Source organism: Lissotriton vulgaris, chromosome 1_1 (assembly GCF_964263255.1).
Source record: "Lissotriton vulgaris chromosome 1_1, aLisVul1.2, whole genome shotgun sequence".
In the NCBI taxonomy this organism is placed as follows: domain Eukaryota; kingdom Metazoa; phylum Chordata; class Amphibia; order Caudata; family Salamandridae; genus Lissotriton; species Lissotriton vulgaris.
The window spans coordinates 854,783,543-854,801,167 of NC_141685.1; the positions used below are offsets into that span (position 1 = coordinate 854,783,543).

Below are 17,625 nucleotides of genomic sequence, written 5' to 3' on the forward strand. Positions count from 1 at the left end.
CTTTTTATGAAATTTGTACACTAACGATGAAGCAGATTTTAATGTATTTTTACTCTATGTATGTATATATGTGATCACTTTCATGATTTTTATTAATCGATTAACGTGTTACTTGACTTGACTTGACTTGAATTGCATGCAGTCTTTTAGAATAAATCGCATGCAAAGGCCAAGGGTTTAGCACAGAAGGAAACAGACACGCACAAGCGAGTGCGATTCATAGGTTAGGTTTGTATCCCCGTTTTTCACATGGAAAATGTCTTGCCCTGTGTGAGCAGTGCTGTGCACTCCAACAAAGGCACAAGTTGTACTGCGCACAGCAATGGAGGCGCGAGTCCTACATGAATTGAGAAAGGAAAGGTTGTTTTTATAAGATGGTAAATTTAAGTGTACATAGTATAAAAAAATAAATACTCCTCTACTTCGCTACGCATGTGGGAGCAACGGACATTTGATCGACGTTCCTTCTATTGGAAAGAAAAATACAAATGCAATAAGATAGGGTATGTAGGACTGCATACTCCTACATCGCTGTGTCGCTTTTTTGTATCCTGTCAGCTGTATCGCATCTACTCCCTCTGGTGTGCACCCAGGCCTCACTGCTCACTTTTTTGCGGACAGAGCACCTTCTACATCATGCAGTCCCGCTCTGCCACCAAGAAGTCTCACATTTGGTGCTGAGTCTTGATATCGCTATGGCAAAGGGCATACTCGTGCACCCATCATCATTGCAGGTTCCTCACCCGCTCAGTCCCTGCAGTACCACTAACTTAGTGACCAAAAAGGCCATGCACTTGGTGGTGGCCCCCCCTGTTCAGTAGTTCGGGCCAACAGGACGGGCCATCACAGCTCTTGCGATGGGAGCAACTCTAAAATGGCGTAGAGCACGTGTGCCCGGTATTTTTTATTGGTAGGGTCACATGTGTTATGACGCCTGTGCTGGATGGGTATGGTGTGGGTGTATACCAGTCATGAGGAAGTGTGTGTGTGCCGTTCTGACAACTAGACCTGGAACTAGCAAATCACTACAATGAAAATCTGGGCCATGAGGTGTTGTTGTGTTTTCCTGTAAGCGTAAGCGGAGTGGGCTGGCCTGACGTATGCCAGTGCTGCGCGAGGCTGTGAACAATGACTCCAGAGCTATGGGCATGGCTCCGTCGTGACCTATATGAGAAATCAACTGATTCGAGTGTCTGTGTTGTATTGATGCCGTCACCCGGGTCTTAAAAGCAAATGTGTCATTATGTCTGTGAAGTCCCACAACATGGCCAACATGGGAGGTACAGGGAATCACTGACCCTACATTCATCCATAGTTCCACACATAAAAGATGTTGGACATTTCTGCGACTATGAATGTTTGTTGTACATTCAGTGGAGTGTTTTAGCTGTAGTAATACAGGGCTGTGGAAGCTTAAGGTTGCAGTTTTTGGCACATGAAGGGCAGCTAATATATATACGTATGTGGTCATTCGGGTATACTTGGTGCTGGAAATCAGTTTTCGAGCCTTGGAGTCGAGTCCACATCCTGTTATTGTAGACAAATCACGTAATCTACGTGTGCCTGAAAATTTACTGTAAATGCAGTGCTCATGTAAATCGCTGACATAGTTTTGGGTCGACTTCGCGCTATATAAATATGCTGCCAAACAAAAAACTCGAGCAATTGCACACACTTATAAATGTACTATACACTTTGCTTGCAGTATTGTAATGATCCAGTTTCTACGTTCGTATTTGTAGAATGAGCGAGAGAAAGTTATATAACCAAAGTTTTTGTTACTACCAGAGGTAAGATGGTTGCATATGCTGTTTACAGCACAATATAATGTGGTAGGGCCCAGGGGCAGCATTTCGCAAACGTAATGAATACACAGACACAGACACAGACAGATAGTTGAAGTGGGTACGTGCACATGCGCTCGACTCCATTTTATTATGTTGCTGTTGGTAAGAAGTACAATAGTAATCATCATATCATACACAGATATTCCATCATAAACGGCTTATGACTTCTGCTGTACAAAGGTAGGAGCACTACATGTGAAATAATACTCAGAATATGCTATCGTAAAGGGTTCATGAGTTGTGGTGCACTGAGGTAGGGGCGGTTTGTGTGGAGCCTGCGATGAGTGGTCCAGGCAGACCGCACTGGTAAGAATGTCTTTTGACTACTGAATTTTGCCTTATTAATGCCACATGGCGATTATTTATGGTGTACTAAGTTAGTGGTACGTCTGGTGCTCAGCGTGTGCTCACCCTGCGATGATGCGTGGTCCGAACAGGCTGCACTGGAAGCATTGTCTGTTGCCTGCTGGACTGCATCATCTGTAATCATGATTCAAATAAAAGATGAAACATATATTACGTTGTCGAAATAGGTAGGTTTCAGGGACGTTATAGTTCAAATTGTGACCTGTGCTGTCCGCAGTTTAGACTGCCATTCAGTGTTCCTTTGCACTTGCAGGGTGAATTTTGTTATTGAACTAAACCTATAACTGATATTAAATAAGTTCTTGAAGGAAGGATACTAAAGGGATATTGTGTAGGTTTGAGGGACGTTATACTTAGTTTGGTACTGCACTCCGCAAATAATGAATCAAGAGTCTATTTAATTGTGAGCTCTGATGAAGGCAATGTAGGCAGGAGGCAGCGGTTAACAAGAGCCCACGGCCAGGTGGCGTTGAGTAGAGCTGCACAGTATTGGTAAGTTAGCGTGTCTGCAACCAGCGATGATAAGTGGTGCACTGAGTTAGTGGCACCTGAAGCATCAATGTTCTGTGGAGCCTGCGATGATGCGTGCTCTGGCCAAGCCACACTGGTTACAATGTCTTTTGACTACTGAATTCTGCCTTAATAAGGCTACGCAGTGATGATTTATGGTGCACTGAGTTAGTAGTACCTTTGGCGCTTAGTGTGTACGTACCCTGCATGTCGATTGAATTCTGCACCAATTTGATTTAAAAGTGATAGTATGCCTCATTGCTGACATAAAACTGTTCACTCTTCTTGCGATGATTTATGGTGCACTGAGTTAGTAGTATCTTTGGCACTGAGCATGTAAGTAATTTGCGATGATGGGTGGTCCAGGGTTGCCGCATTCGGACCAATGTCTTTTGTCTGTTGAATTCTGCCTGAATACCCCCACGTGGCGATGACTTAACGTGCACTGAGTTAGAAGTACCTTTGGCACTGAGCGTGTACGTAACCTGCGAAGATGAGTGGTCTGGGGGGGCCGCACTGGTAGCAATGTTTTTTGCCTAGTGAATTCTGTCTTAATAGGGCCACGTGGAGATGACTTGTGGTGCAGTGAGTTAGTGGTACCTGAAGAACTCAGCGTGTGTGTACACTGTGATGATTCATGGTTCGGGCAGGTAACACTGGTACAATGTCTCTTGCCTACTGGATGCGTCATGTGCAATCTCCATTCCACCTGAATAGTGAGCCCTCGCAATGTAGATCGAAGGAGGTAGTCAGCACAGACATTGAGGAATGTTTTTGTCACATCCTTTAACAAAATCTGAGGACATAGAGTACAATTGTGTCTGCCTTAAATAAAGCAAGACTGAATTTCATGCTGTCCGTAGTATAGATCCAAAGTTGAATTCAAGTTGTGAACCCTGCTGTGAGCAGTGTAGATTCAAGGCAGTAGTCAGCCCAGACATCAAGGAATGCTTTTTGTAATATTCTTTACCAAAATCTGAAGACATATAGTACAATTGTCTCTGCATTAAATAAAGCAAGGCTGAATTTCATGCTGTCCATAGTGTAGATCCAAAGCTGAATTCAAGTTGTGAACCCTACTGTCTGCAGTGTACACCGTAGGCAGTAGTCAGCGCAGATATCGACGAATGCTTTTTGTCACTTATTTTAACAAAATCTGAAGACAAACAGTACAATTGTCTCGGCATTAAATAAATCAAGGCTAAACTCCCTACTGTCCATAGTGTAGATGCAAAGCTGAATTCAAGTTGTGAACCCTGCTGTCCGTAGTGTAGATCGAAGGCAGTAGTCGACATAGACATTGAGGAATGATTTTTGTCACATCCTTTAACAAAATCTGAGGACAAAGAGTACAATTGTCTCTGCCTTAAATAAAGCAAGGCTAAATTCAATGCTGTCCGTAGTGTAGATCCAAAAGCAGAATTCAAGTTGTGAACCCTGCTGTCCTCAGTGTAGATCGAAGGCAGTAGTCAGGACAGACATCGAGGAATGCTTTTTGTCACATCCTTTAACAAAATCTGAAGACATATAGTACAATTGTCTCTGCATTAAATAAAGCATGGCTTAATTTCAATGTTGTCTGTAGTGTAGATCCAAATCTGAATTCAAGTTGTGAACCCTGCTGCCCGAAGTGTAGATCGAAGGCAGTAGTCGATATAGACATAAGTCTGCTGTGCTATGGCGCTGAGTTCACAATGGGCCTGTATTGAGGAGGCACATGGTCATGGCAGTAGCCACGTGGCAGGGTAAGGACCTTAGCTGTGGCAGAGTCTTTTGTCTTCACACAAGTAAACCACGCTCAAGGCGTAGCCATTGTATTTATACTCTTATTACGCTGGAGTTGCATACGTTGGACCAGTCCACTTCGCTTCTGCTTCAAGAGGGGGGGGGCAACACAGCTCCATGACTGAGATATTCCCCAGTGTCTAAGATAATATGGTTGTGTCCACTGTGCAGTACACTACACATATCAATACTATATCTACACACGAAAAAGTTTTTGGTTTGTATAGTGAGTTGTGTATAGCATATCACTGGTAGTCTTGGCATTGTGTAAATTATTGTTGATGTGCGAGTTCCCTCCCTTACACATAGTTGGTTGCACCATCTCTGAACATTCAGCTAGTGTGCTGTTGAGGGGATATATTATTTTGGAAAGGTCCCTTGTCCTGTTTTGTGCTGCGTCTGAAGTAGTAGAGGGGGAGGGGTCAGGAGGGGTGGTTGTAGTGGTGGTGGCGCTGGGTGTTGTGATTTTGTTGGGTGTCGGAGGTGCATAATTAGTACCTCTATCACATATTCGTGTTTAAATATGGGTGTGAGTTGGATGTGATTCATGCAGTACATAGTCAACGTCCTTACACAAGTTAAATGTTGATGTTAATTTGTTAGTGGTAAATGGAACCATTGCCTGTTTTTTTAGGTAGCATTGCAGATTTGTCTTGTTGTTGAAAATATGAAGAAGTGGAGTTTTTCTTTGTTTTTTTTTGTACGGGAATGCCTAGTTTGTATATTATGAGCAGGGGGAGACGCTGCTGACATCGGGGGCGTTACCGGACCTAACACCACCGCCTCACCTGTTGCACCACCCCTGGGGCCCTGACACTGCTGGTCTCCTCTGCCTCCGTTCTTCCATCGCTGTACTGCTGCAGTTGGGGGAGACTGCAGCTCCCAGGCTGCATTGCTGGACCGCCCATTTCCGCCCATCGCGCGCCTAGAGGCGCTTAAAGCACGGAAGCTTCATCCGTGTCGCAGACGCGCGAGGGCGGGCACCGCCAGGCTAAGCCCGGGCAAAGGGCGGGCCATCTATGGCTGTCAGGGGCTGGCAAAGGCTGGGCTACCCCCCTTGGCAGACCGTGTAACCACGTTACAAGCACCTTTATATTTCTGGACTACCGTGAGTCTGATATTTTCAATTGGGACACTTGTATCTTGTGGATAAGGACCATACTGTGGCTAGGCATCTAGGTACTGTGGGCCACATATTACACCTGCTAAAAATAATAATGGGGAAGAAAACACCTGCTGTGTCAGGACCAAGGACCAGGCAGAATCCAACTACATCTAGCACCACCCCCCTCCCTAGTTTAACCGCCATTGACAGGATGCTGCAAAAGACAATATGGGCTGTGGCCACGGCCATTGAAAACACAGAGAGACGTTTTTCGCTCCCCTCTAGTTTACCTACACTAATGCAACCAACCAATTCATTACCAGTTTTGGCTAACTTCCTTGATTCATTGCTCGTAGCCTCATATGTTGGGCTACCCGGTGCAGAGAACCACGGGAACAGCCTAATTGAGGATTCGGTGTCACTAGATCATTCCCGCATGGGCAGTAGGCTTTCATCCACCCCCAATATGAAGTCACAGGATATAAGTCAAGACCTTGCTTCCCTGGCTATTGATGATTCCATAATAATAGAAGGTCCAGAAGGCTTAGATGCCGATCCAAACATTGAATCACCTAACCTGGACAGGGTAATTATCGATAGTCCACCAGATCGAACAAGGGGGCAGAAAGCAAAGAAAAAATTAAAACACACTACCAGCGAGCAATATACAAGCAAAAAAAAGGGTACAGGTAGTCTCACTTGCCGGAAGGGGGTGAAAAACCAAGCAGGGCTGAGAAAAGGTAAGGGTACCAGTCGCTCTAACGATATTGACGCACCACTGCCTGAGGCTAACATAGCGGGCGGTAGTGCAGGATTTTGGGTGAGAATGGAGACTCTTGTCTCCACACTATTGAGTCCCATTTGTTTAAAGATAGTAAATATCGAAACAAAGATGTGCTCTTTAGAAGAGCAAATAGTGAAACTTGTAGGATGCTGAAACACTTCTGGCGTCTCACCATGTTCATCACTACAAACACGAACTCTTAAAGGGGCATCATCTAAGCCGACCCAAAACAAAGACAAGATAAAACTTAAAGAAGGAGTAGCAACAATAAATCAGGGGCCTTCTAATGTTGCAATTAAAAATAAAATTATAGGACCCGCAAATGACAATTCTAACAAAAAGGTAAGCGCCCAGATTAACAGAAAGGGCACCACGCAAGGGAAACAGTCTGTTCCACCCAAAGAAAAAAGGGCAAACACCCAGGGAGGGGAGGGGATACCAGTAAGGACTGGGTCCGAACAGCCGAAGGCTACATGTCCTCCGGAAAAATCAAAGCGCTGTGACATACCATTGGTAATGAATCTACCACCTAAAAGTAGACCCTATGTCACGGTTCTATGTAATGTACCCAAATTGCTGGAGGGACAAACGGAATCAACAGAAACGCTCAAGTATAAAATCCTCCACTGGTTGACTTATAATTGTAGTTACCCCATCACGGGTATGGAACAGATACTACTTACCCAAAGAGTGGGATGGATAGGACCAGCACCGAAAACCTTTGACAGGAATTGCGTGATTATAAATATTAGGTCACCGAACTGGGCGCATGCGACTTTACTAAATGCCCTCCCCCCCCCCCCACAGTCACGCAGAGAATTTAACATTACATTATTGCCTTTGGGGTATTAGGGACTAATCATCCAGTATCCGGACACAGATTTGTGGCCTCAAATATTATAAAATGTTTACCCCCCACGAGTAGTATACCCATCACAAACCTGCATCCCGCTGTTTAATAGATATGAATGCCTATCCAGAATGGAGGAAAATGACCGACATACAATCACGGATAAGGCACCGCCTGAGTTTGAGACAGACGAGATGCACACATTTGGTTAGGGTTGTGGCAAAATAATTAGACAGAATCCACAAATGGGGAATAATGGGGAGTACAAAGCCGCTGGAATTAGTGAGAATAGTCTGACCTATAAATCAGTTTGGGTTATCCCTGCTAAGCCATTGGTAAAGGAGGGTGCACTCACAAATGCTAACATAAACCCAAATCCTGATTTTAATCTAGAAGTGATCCAGGGTACGGATAGCATAGTACCGGAGGGGTAAACGTTAACCATCTGGAATATCGCAGGATTAAATAAAAAGTTAGACACCCCTTTTTGGCAGGAGTTTACTACCAAGGCAGCGACTTTGTCTGTCTACAAGAGATATGGTGCACCAAAGAGGATATTGTAGAAGGATACACATCTTACTGTCTTAATGCTGTACCCTCCCGAACAAGAAAGGCTAAAGGGGGGCTGCTGTTACTTATATCAACTAAGCTGCTTGGTTGTAAAGTGATAAGTTATACACCAATTGGTAACTATAGTCAAATCCTAAGACTAACATTTGCGAAGGGTAGGGACCTGGTTTTAATAAACTATTATAATAATATTTTTAACAAGGAAAGAGAATCACCATTAGCACCACTTGAGAAGGAGTTAGACAGAGTACTGAATCTTTCTAAGAAACTTGTGGTTATCCTGTGGGCGGGTGATCTCAACATTCGGGTATGCCCAGCGACTCTGACTAATTCATGTGGTTTGATGAAGACCCACAGTACCACCATGGTAAAAGATGAGCATAACATACATTTTCCACACTGCAATTATGGTATGGCACTAAATACACTCATGGCAAAATGTTATCTTGAGCTGCTGGATTGTTCGATGAAGAAAGGTCATATTAAATGCCCAACATTTACGGGGAGGACCGGGAATAGTAATATAGACCACATCGTAATTTCAGGAAACATTTCCTTTAAAGATCTTTGGATAGAGAAGCAGGCGGTTAGCGACCACAATAGCATCTCTATAGTATTACTAGATTGGGGTAGAAAAATACCTAATACTGGAGACCGCCTTGTAGATATTATCCCTGTTCGGCCCAACGTGGTGAGAATAAAGTGAGATGGTATAGATCCCCCGACGATTCAAAAAGAGGTGGTCACGAGATGTAGGGATGCTAAGGACTACTGCCTTAAAGAGGATGCTGTACCTGAAATCTATTAACAACTTTCTCTGAAATAAATAATGAAATCTCAAAACTGTTAACTAAAATCCCAAGAGCGAATAAACAGGGAGGTACGAGGTGGTTTAACCCAAAGGGCACCCAGGCATTACATCAGCTTAAAATAGCGTTAGGGTCTAAGCCCCATAATCAACCAATGTTTCAGGAGCTCAGAAAGGTTTATAAGCAAACCCTGCTGATGCATAAAAAAGAACTGCGGCAAGATGCCTGGGATAAGCTAAGCATAGCTGCTGACACCAAAAATAGCAAACTGTTTTGGGACACTGTTAACAGTCCATTTTTAAAGGAAAACTGTATTCCCGAATTGACATCTCATGTAAATTGCACTGAATGGGTCGAACATTTTTCTAAGATTTTTAATCCGGATAGGTTGGTTTTAATTTTACCTTTAGAAAATGATTTTACATGGCCAAGGCTGCCATTATCAATTGCTGCTGAAGAGGTGAGGGAAGGGTCAATAAATAGTAAAGGGGGAAAAGCACCGGGCCCGGGTGGTGTCCCGATAGATCTGTACAAGGACCTGATGGATTTATGGGCCCAGATTCTGACAACAATTTTTAACACTGCAGCCCTGGGAAATTTCCCTGTTACTTGGGCACAATCACTCATTGTCCCACTTTTTAAAAAGGGTTTGCGCTCGGAGGCATGTAACTACCGGCCAATTTCCTTGCTGGACCCCTCCATAAAAGTGATAAGCAGGGTTCTTTTGAAAAGACTGGAAACCTGGCCCAAAGAAAACGGGGCTTTGGATTTCGCAAGGGTATGGGAACACTCGAACAATGCGTTAACTTAGATCTTCTCATCAACAAATACACTGTAGCCAAAGAGGGTAACTTAATTATGTGTTTTGCTGATCTGAGTAGCGCGTTCGATTTAGTAGACCATTCCCTCCTGTGGAAAGTGTTGCTCGAATCTGGGGCCCCGGAGGAGATTGTATTTTTTCTGGCGAGAGTTTACGAGAGGTTGTCATGTAGTGTTAGATATGGGCCTACAGGAGAACAAACTCCTTTTTTCGCAGTTAAAAGAGGTATAAGACAGGGCTGCATACTGCCCCCCCCCTTTTATTCTCCCTTTTTATCAACCAAATAGCTACAGTTTTAAATAACACCCCAGCAGACGCCCCAATAATTGATGGTACAGTGGTGTCTGTTCTGCTTTATGCAGATGATGCTGTTTTAATTTCCCGCACCCTTCAGCGGCTTATTGATGAATTTGCACATTTTATAAAAGAAAGGAAACTTTTAATTAATAAGTCAAAGACTTATACCATGGCCTGCGGGAGGTCAAAGAAGACATCAAGGCCTTTTTTTCTTGATGGTTCGAAAATATAAGCCGTTAAAACTTTCTGCTATTTAGGCATTACCTTTGACCAAAATGGTAAATGGGCAGGCGAGCAAGAAAACATTAAATTAAAAATGATAAGGAACACAAATGGGATTTTTCGCTTTGCCAGTACACTAGGGGACCGGAGGATAAAAGATATGCTGACCATCTATAATGCCAGATGTGTTTCCTCAGCTCTGTATGGAGCTGGAATATGGAGTCACTCCTCCACAGTTGAACTTCAAAAAAGTGAAAACGGCTTCTTAAAATGGCTTTTGAGTACCCCAGCGTCAGCCTCAACCTATTTAATACACCAAGAAACTGGCCTCAATTATATAGCGGACTTAGCAGCTCTACGCCCATTGTTATTATGGCGTTCAATTTGGGATAAGAGGGAGACTGAGTTTACACAGAGAATAATCAGAGACTGCCTTAAATTAGATTTCTGTTCTTCCATCCCTTGGTTGAGCTATGTTATTTATTGGTGTAGTATTTTGTTTGATTTTAATATTCTAAAGGAGTCAGAATATGAAATCCCCTTTATAAAGAAAGAAATCAAAGAATCATTCTTATTATACAAAAGGGAAGAGCGACTAAAATTAATCAGCATCAAAAAACATTTTTATATTTTATACACAACTTGGACTAAAAAATGAGTTCCAGGCATACTTAATGGAGGTGTGAAGATCTTTACACCGTTTTGTTATGACACGCCTGAGGTTGGGGACCGCCCACCATTTAGTATCCACCCAGAAATGGGAGAAAGGTCTTCCATGAAATGTCCCTGTGCCAATACTTCCAACCAGAGTTGTTGCCATTTTTTAATATTTTGTAAATTTTATTCTTCCCTTAGGAAATTTTATCTGAAGTCTATTTTTTTTAAATATAATGTACGTAAAACAGTGGATGCAATGAATTTATTGTATGCTCTTGAGAATACAGATATTTGTTTCTGGGTCGCCTTATTTATATTAAAATGTAGAGCAGCCAGGAATTCAATAGTTTTGTAACAATTTGCAACTGGTATCTCTAGGAAAAGTATACGCTAGTTTACATCCATGTGTATATAGTTGGGGTACTAAGTTTAGTTTTTGACTCCAACATTATAGCGAAATCGGCTTTCACTTGCCTTTGTCATTCTGCATGAGAAAATGAATATGCATATCAAGCGTTGTACTGTTATAAATTTTAGCTCTCTTTATGCACACGTCACTTTAGAGAAATTCTTGGTAAACATTTTTAGCTAGGATACTGTTTTAGTACAATGTTTTAATGAAATAGTTGCCATCCATATTTTCCTTTTTAAATATTTATTAATAATGTTTCCCTTCAAGTGCTATTAATTGCTTGGAAATGAATGCTTAGATAAATATGCCATTAGTAAATAATAATACTTTTGTATTCTACGATTTTATGTAAATTGCATGTATACTTTTTTTCTGTTTATTGTCGCTTTTATGGTTGTACTATGCAAACCGAATAAAGCTTTCTGAACCTGAACCTGAACGTTATTTGTGGTTCTGGTTTGTGGTGATTTGGAATCAATGGAAGGAATCAATTGAAGAGTGGTAATATTTGCAGTTTTTACTAGGTTGAGAATGGGATGATAATTAAAAAAGATGGAAAAAACAGATATGCCTAATGAACATTATATTTAGGAATTATCATTTAAAAACCTTTGAAATTCACAAAATAAAACCATAGGTTTCAGGTATGTTATAGTTAGGAATTATCATTTAAACAGCCTTAGAAATTCACTGAAAAAACCATAGGTTTCAGGGGTGTTATATTTAGCTGGAAATTTCGCTCATACAAACCATTGAAATTCCTCCATTATAGTTATTTGTATCAACTGCTAACTGTAACTCGCGCGACCGCAATCCACTGCTGATGATGTCACATACTACATCATTCTTGACATGGTCAGTGACATCACTGATGATATCACTGATGACATCTCATATTACATCACTGATGACATTTGAGATGTCCCAGAAGGGACCACAAGCAACCCCAGAACTGTTGTGTCCTGCTTGCGCTCATCAGTAAGCAGTAGCTTGAGTCCTAGGGCACATTCCTCTTATAGTTAGTTGTACTAACTGTAACTCGCGTGCCCTCAATGCACTGCTGATGATGTCACATATTACATCATTCATGACATGGTCAGTGACATCACTGATGACATCACAGATGACATCTCAAATGACATCACTGATGACATTTGAGATGTCCCAGAAGGGACCACAAGCAACTCCAGAACTGTTATGTCCTGCTTGGGCTCATCAGTAAGCAGTAGCTTGAGTCCTAGGGCACTGTGAGCACATTATACACGCCGGGGCATACCCGTTGCACTTAGGATGTCACCTGAAAAAGAACAAGAACAACAAAAAAACAGCTCTTACAAGATCAAGGTTATTAATTATGCAGATGACACTCAATTTAACTTGTCACTTAACAATAATCAGACAGACTTGATTGGTAATGTTCAGGCCTGCATATAAGACATATCTAGTTGGATGCTGTAAACTAGTAAAGTCCCAAGATCTGTACTCACTAATCTCTGTATTTTATCCACAGAGACTAGGCAACTCAACAACAGTCCAGAATCTGGGAGTAGTGCTGAATGAGGACCTCTGTCTTGAAAAGTATTTGAATGGAGTAGCTGGGATCTGTTTTGCTCTGATTAGTGTCCTCAGGAACCTGTACACAATGTTAACTGCCCAAGCAAGGTCCCTGATTTCCAGAGGTGTAATACTAAGTAGACTGGACAATTGCAATGCTCTTCTCCAGGGAGCACCTAATTTTCGACTCAATAAATTGGAACGTGTTCAGATATCCATAGCCAATATAACACTAAATAGATCTTGGAATTCCTCTGTATCTGGTTCTCTTAGAGTGATACACTGGCTACCCATTAAACAGATGATTATTTTTAAATCACTCTGTATTGTCTTTAGGCATTACACAACAAAGGACCAAAGCTACTGCAGGCCAGATTAGGGAAATACACTCCCGGTAGGTCTCTTCATTCAACCACACTTAATTTTGTCCATAAACGGAGATTCAGCAAAGTACAGCAGGGAGGACGCACCTTCACTGTTACTGTTCCCAGTAAGATCCAAAACCGTGGCTATTTAAGTTTAGGAAGGCCTTGAAAACTTGTCTCTTTCCTCATTTGGGATGAAACTCTGGTTCTCCGATGCAATATCTTCTTTTTCATTACTTATGTCCGGTAACATGAGTCTTTTTGGCTATCTATCACCAGGATACCATTCCGGTCACAGTGCGCTCTTTAAATAGCAGATACAAATGCAAACAAAATGATGGATAAAATGTGTGAATTAATATTAACCATTGGTAATCACTCAGACAGAATGGCTGGGATTAATTCAAGCTTTCCATCCACCACATTTTGTGTATACTTATGTACAACAATCTTAGACTGATGGATATGCCTAAACATCGATTGCGTGCTCATTTTGCCATTGGAACCAAGTTGCCTCTGACTGACATGCCAGGATCACGGCAAAACCAGTGTTGGTTATTTTTATGTTCCGGTTCCGGGAGGACCTCGCCCAGCAGTTTGCAATGGACTATTCCTACTGCATCAGGGTCAAAACTGATTTGCATATGGCTGGGTCCAAACTGAGGTGGTATTGTGAGCAAAATTATGGTGGACTGCAATGAAGCCCAGAGTAATTACCAGTGGCAGAGAATAATTCAAACGTTCAATCCATTGCTTGTTGTACACCTGAGTGTGACTCCTTAATTGCAATGCGTGTACCCAGATATGTGTTTCATGGCCAAAGTGCTCAAGGAGCAAAGCTACACCCTACTGAAGAGCCCCAATTAGGATGAAACCAATCTTTGGTTTATTGTGTTCCGGTTCATGAATGACCTGGCCTGGACAGTTCCTTTTTTGGCAGTTAAGACTGATTGGCATATGACTGGGTCCAAGCTGAGGTTGCAGGATGTACAAAATAACAATGGACTGGGAAGTGGCCCTTAGTAATTACCTGTGGCTAAGATTAATGAAAGCATTCCATCGTCACTTTTTTGTATAAATCAGTGCGACACCCTAGGTGCGATGGGCATCCCCTGACATGAGTCTCGTGCTTATCTTGCCTCTGGAAACAAGCTGTAAATTAATGATCAGTCCCAATCAGGTAAAAACCTGCCTTGGCTCGCAAGTGATCCAGTCAGTGCAGGCCTGATGTGGGGTTTTGGGTTTTCATATGGCTGGGTTCAAACAGAGGTGACGTAATGTACAAAATTATGATGGACTGGGATGCCACCTCATATAATTACCAGTGGCCGAGGTTAATTCAAGTATTTTGTCCCTCGCCTTTTTGTATACTGAATTACCAGTGGTCAGTCATGCGTGGAAATGGACTTACTTCTAAGTCCTTTATATCTGTAGTAACTATACAATAGTAAACTTGGGTACACACCCTATTTCAAAGGGAGAAGACATGTAAGTAATTTGCACTCAGAAATGGTCAATAACCAACATGTGTAAATTTACTCCAAAGTGTACGAGTGATTTTACACATATAGTTTTACTTATATGTAAATGTATGTGACTCAATCAATGAATATATTGTCAGATATTGACAAAGTCCCTGGTTAGGAAACTTTTATTGACAACACCTTACAAGAACCCGACCCCCACTCTATAAAACATGACCTTTCAGGACTTATTTTGATCTCCCCTTCAATTTCTTTAACATTACCTATTCACCCTGCCCCTAATGTCAGACCCATTGAGAGACTCCTACTAAAATATATTAAGTCATGTTATTAATTAACTTGAAGGGGTCTGGTATCACAGAAATGGCAGTGGGAATGACATACACATCACACCACTTCCAATTCTAATGTTCTGTAGATGCATGATAGAAAAAAGGAAGAGCTGTACTTAAGTAGGAGGAAGTCTACTGAGGAGCCAAGCAGTTGAGCTACCTCATTCCTTCTGTTCATTATGTGTTTGGTTTAATAACTCACATTTTAATTTTATTTGCTATCTGGCACAGTATTTTGGTATGTGCCAAGTTTGAAGCTGTTTTGCTGAACAGTGTAGTACCTAGAATAAAGTTATATCCTTCACTTATATTAACTTCTGCATTAGCATTCCTACAGACTCAATTGGCACAACAGTTTACAGACTCCATGGCAGCACAATGTTAATGAGAGTGACAGAGGACCCGCTTCACCCCTAAGGCCACAAGTGGCTGATCCAGTCTCAACACATGACCAGTGAGAGGACAATGTAAACCCAGTGAGTCATTCTGTCACGGTCCCTTTTTTCAAGGTAACATATTGGCAGGTAGCACAATAGCTCACGTTCCCAAAATGCCAGAGAATTCCATTGTGGAATCCAGAGGCGATAGTGTTCCAAGTGCTGAAATTGGTACGGTCTGCAAGAATGGTGATGATGGGAAGAATTTGTTTTTATAGACTCTGCTCTTCATGCATTCAGGAAGGGCTGCCTCAGAGTGCATGGTTCATCGGGTCCAGATGTCCAAATAAATACACCAAATGACAACATATTTTATCCCTCAGAAAGGTTTAGGGTTATTGTAAGGAAATGCCTCCTTTTGCATGATTACCCCAAAGTTTTGAATTGATGCTGCTGGTTTATCAACTCTGAAAGTGCATTGAGTCCGCCACAGCAGGCCTCAGTGTCAGTGCTCTGACTCTTACAACATAAATGTGTGACTGGTTCACCTACAATTGGTACAAGTAAACATACTTCTAAGTCTCTAGAACAAGGGCCTGTACATTAAAGTGTCCCTTTTGGACTGCAGCACTTATTATCCCATCAAGAGTGTGACAAAGCAAAGCATGACTACTAGACTCAGAAGGCGGGCTGGCTGGCAGAGCAGTTTTCGAACTGCTAACTTAACTTTCCATTTAAAAGAAGTAGAAAGTCCAGACCTTCCTTTTTGATATATATCCCATCTCTAAGGTAGGCCTATTAAGCCTTAAGTCAGGGTGCTTTATATTCAAACGTGGGGCTTGTGTTCTAACAGTAAAAGCCACAAAATGTCATTTTTACTGTGGAAAGACTTCTAGCCCCATTGGCAAGTACAGGGTTACACACTGACCACTCAGCTGTGCTAACTTCTGAATGGGACTATTAAAGTTGGTACTTCAAGGTGTAAAACGAATAGTTGCATTACACCCAGGCTGTTGCTCTGGTTGACTCGATGTAACATTTAAGTAAAGGCAACTTTAAAAAGTTGTCATTCTGTTGCAAAAGGTTTTTCACTTAGCATTTATGGATGCTGGCCACAAGAAAGCCTTCTGCCCTCCTGGTGGGGGGAGGAGGGTGATGCGAATGGCTTACAGGTAGGAATACAAAGGGCCTACTGTTGGAAGAGATGTTATCCTTTCTTGGCAGGAAAGTCAAACAGGGTGTGAGCCCATAAGGCGTGCCACAAAGGGAAAGTTATCTTTGGAGGGCAAATGGTGGTAGGGTGGCTCCTGTACACAGGTTGGCAAAGGGGACAGAGAGGGGGAAACAGTTACCAAACAAGTTTCCCATGAGTGTATAGCCCTTAAGTATCTACACCTCTAGGGTAGGCTGCCAAACTACACACACTGAGCAACTTGACAGGATATTACATTGTGTGATAGCTAGATGCCACCATTTTCAGGAAGTAGTTTTCAGGTGGGAGCTGACATAGTAGCCCATTGGCCAGTAGTCACTGCATCCCAGAGGGTAAGTGCTGGGCTTAAGATTGGTACCCCTAGTACCTCAGATCACATCTGAACTGGAGGGGGGCTGAAAAGGACTGTACCTAATGGTCCCTGGACCCAGCAAGGAAAGGTTACACCAAGACTGGACTGCACCTGCTGCTCCTTGTGCTAGAAAATAGTGGACTGTGTCTGTGGTGCCCTGCTTGAGGAAAAGTCATCCCTGAGTTTCAGGCTGAAGAAGTGACTCCAAGTGTCAGTTGGCTGACTTCCTGTTACAGCTACAGGGCCATAAAAGCTGAAGAAGACTACCATGACAAGTTGGTATCCCAGATTACCTGACTGCCGGTGACAGCCAAAGAGCAGCCTGGGAGACCAACTCCTAACCTGCAAAAGTTACACCCAAGTCTTTGAGAGCTGTCTGTGGGCAGTTTTGCCACTCAGGTTGGAAGTTATCACCAGTTAAAGGGAACCACATGTTTCATTGTAACTGGAGACCACTGGCAAGTGTTTTTTGGCTGGAATTCAATGCTCATCAACGCCTGTGGCCAAAGTCACTCTACCCTTACTGTGGACTTAGTAGTAACCCCACGAAGAACTCCATCACCAGATCAGCATCCTCAGCATCCTTGAGCGTCTTCAGCATCCTTTTTCCCTTTCATCAGGAGCACTCCATTGAAGTCAAAGGCAGTTTGCAATTAAAACCTGAAGTGGAGGGAGACTGCTTTGAGTGTGAGGTAAGTTCCCCAATAAGCTTAATTGGCCCCTGTGACTTGCTGAGTTGGTCGCCCAAAGGGGACCAGAGTAGTTGTTTACAACTTTACAAAAGTATTCAATGTACCTGCTAACCACAGTTGTTGCCAATGCTTGTTTGTGATTTGAAAGAAAAGGAGTGATTTTTTATTTACCTAATAATTTATATCTCTGGTGGATTTTGTTCCTTTTAGTTTCACAAAATG

The 17,625-nt window shown here is 42.4% G+C and overlaps 1 protein-coding gene across 1 annotated transcript in view; it reads left to right on the forward strand.

Annotated features, from left to right (window-relative positions):
- The window catches only part of LOC147748023 (cytochrome P450 2D15-like), a 704,421-nt gene that overhangs the window by 674,904 nt on the left and 11,892 nt on the right, over nucleotides 1-17,625 (forward strand). The window lies entirely within an intron of this gene.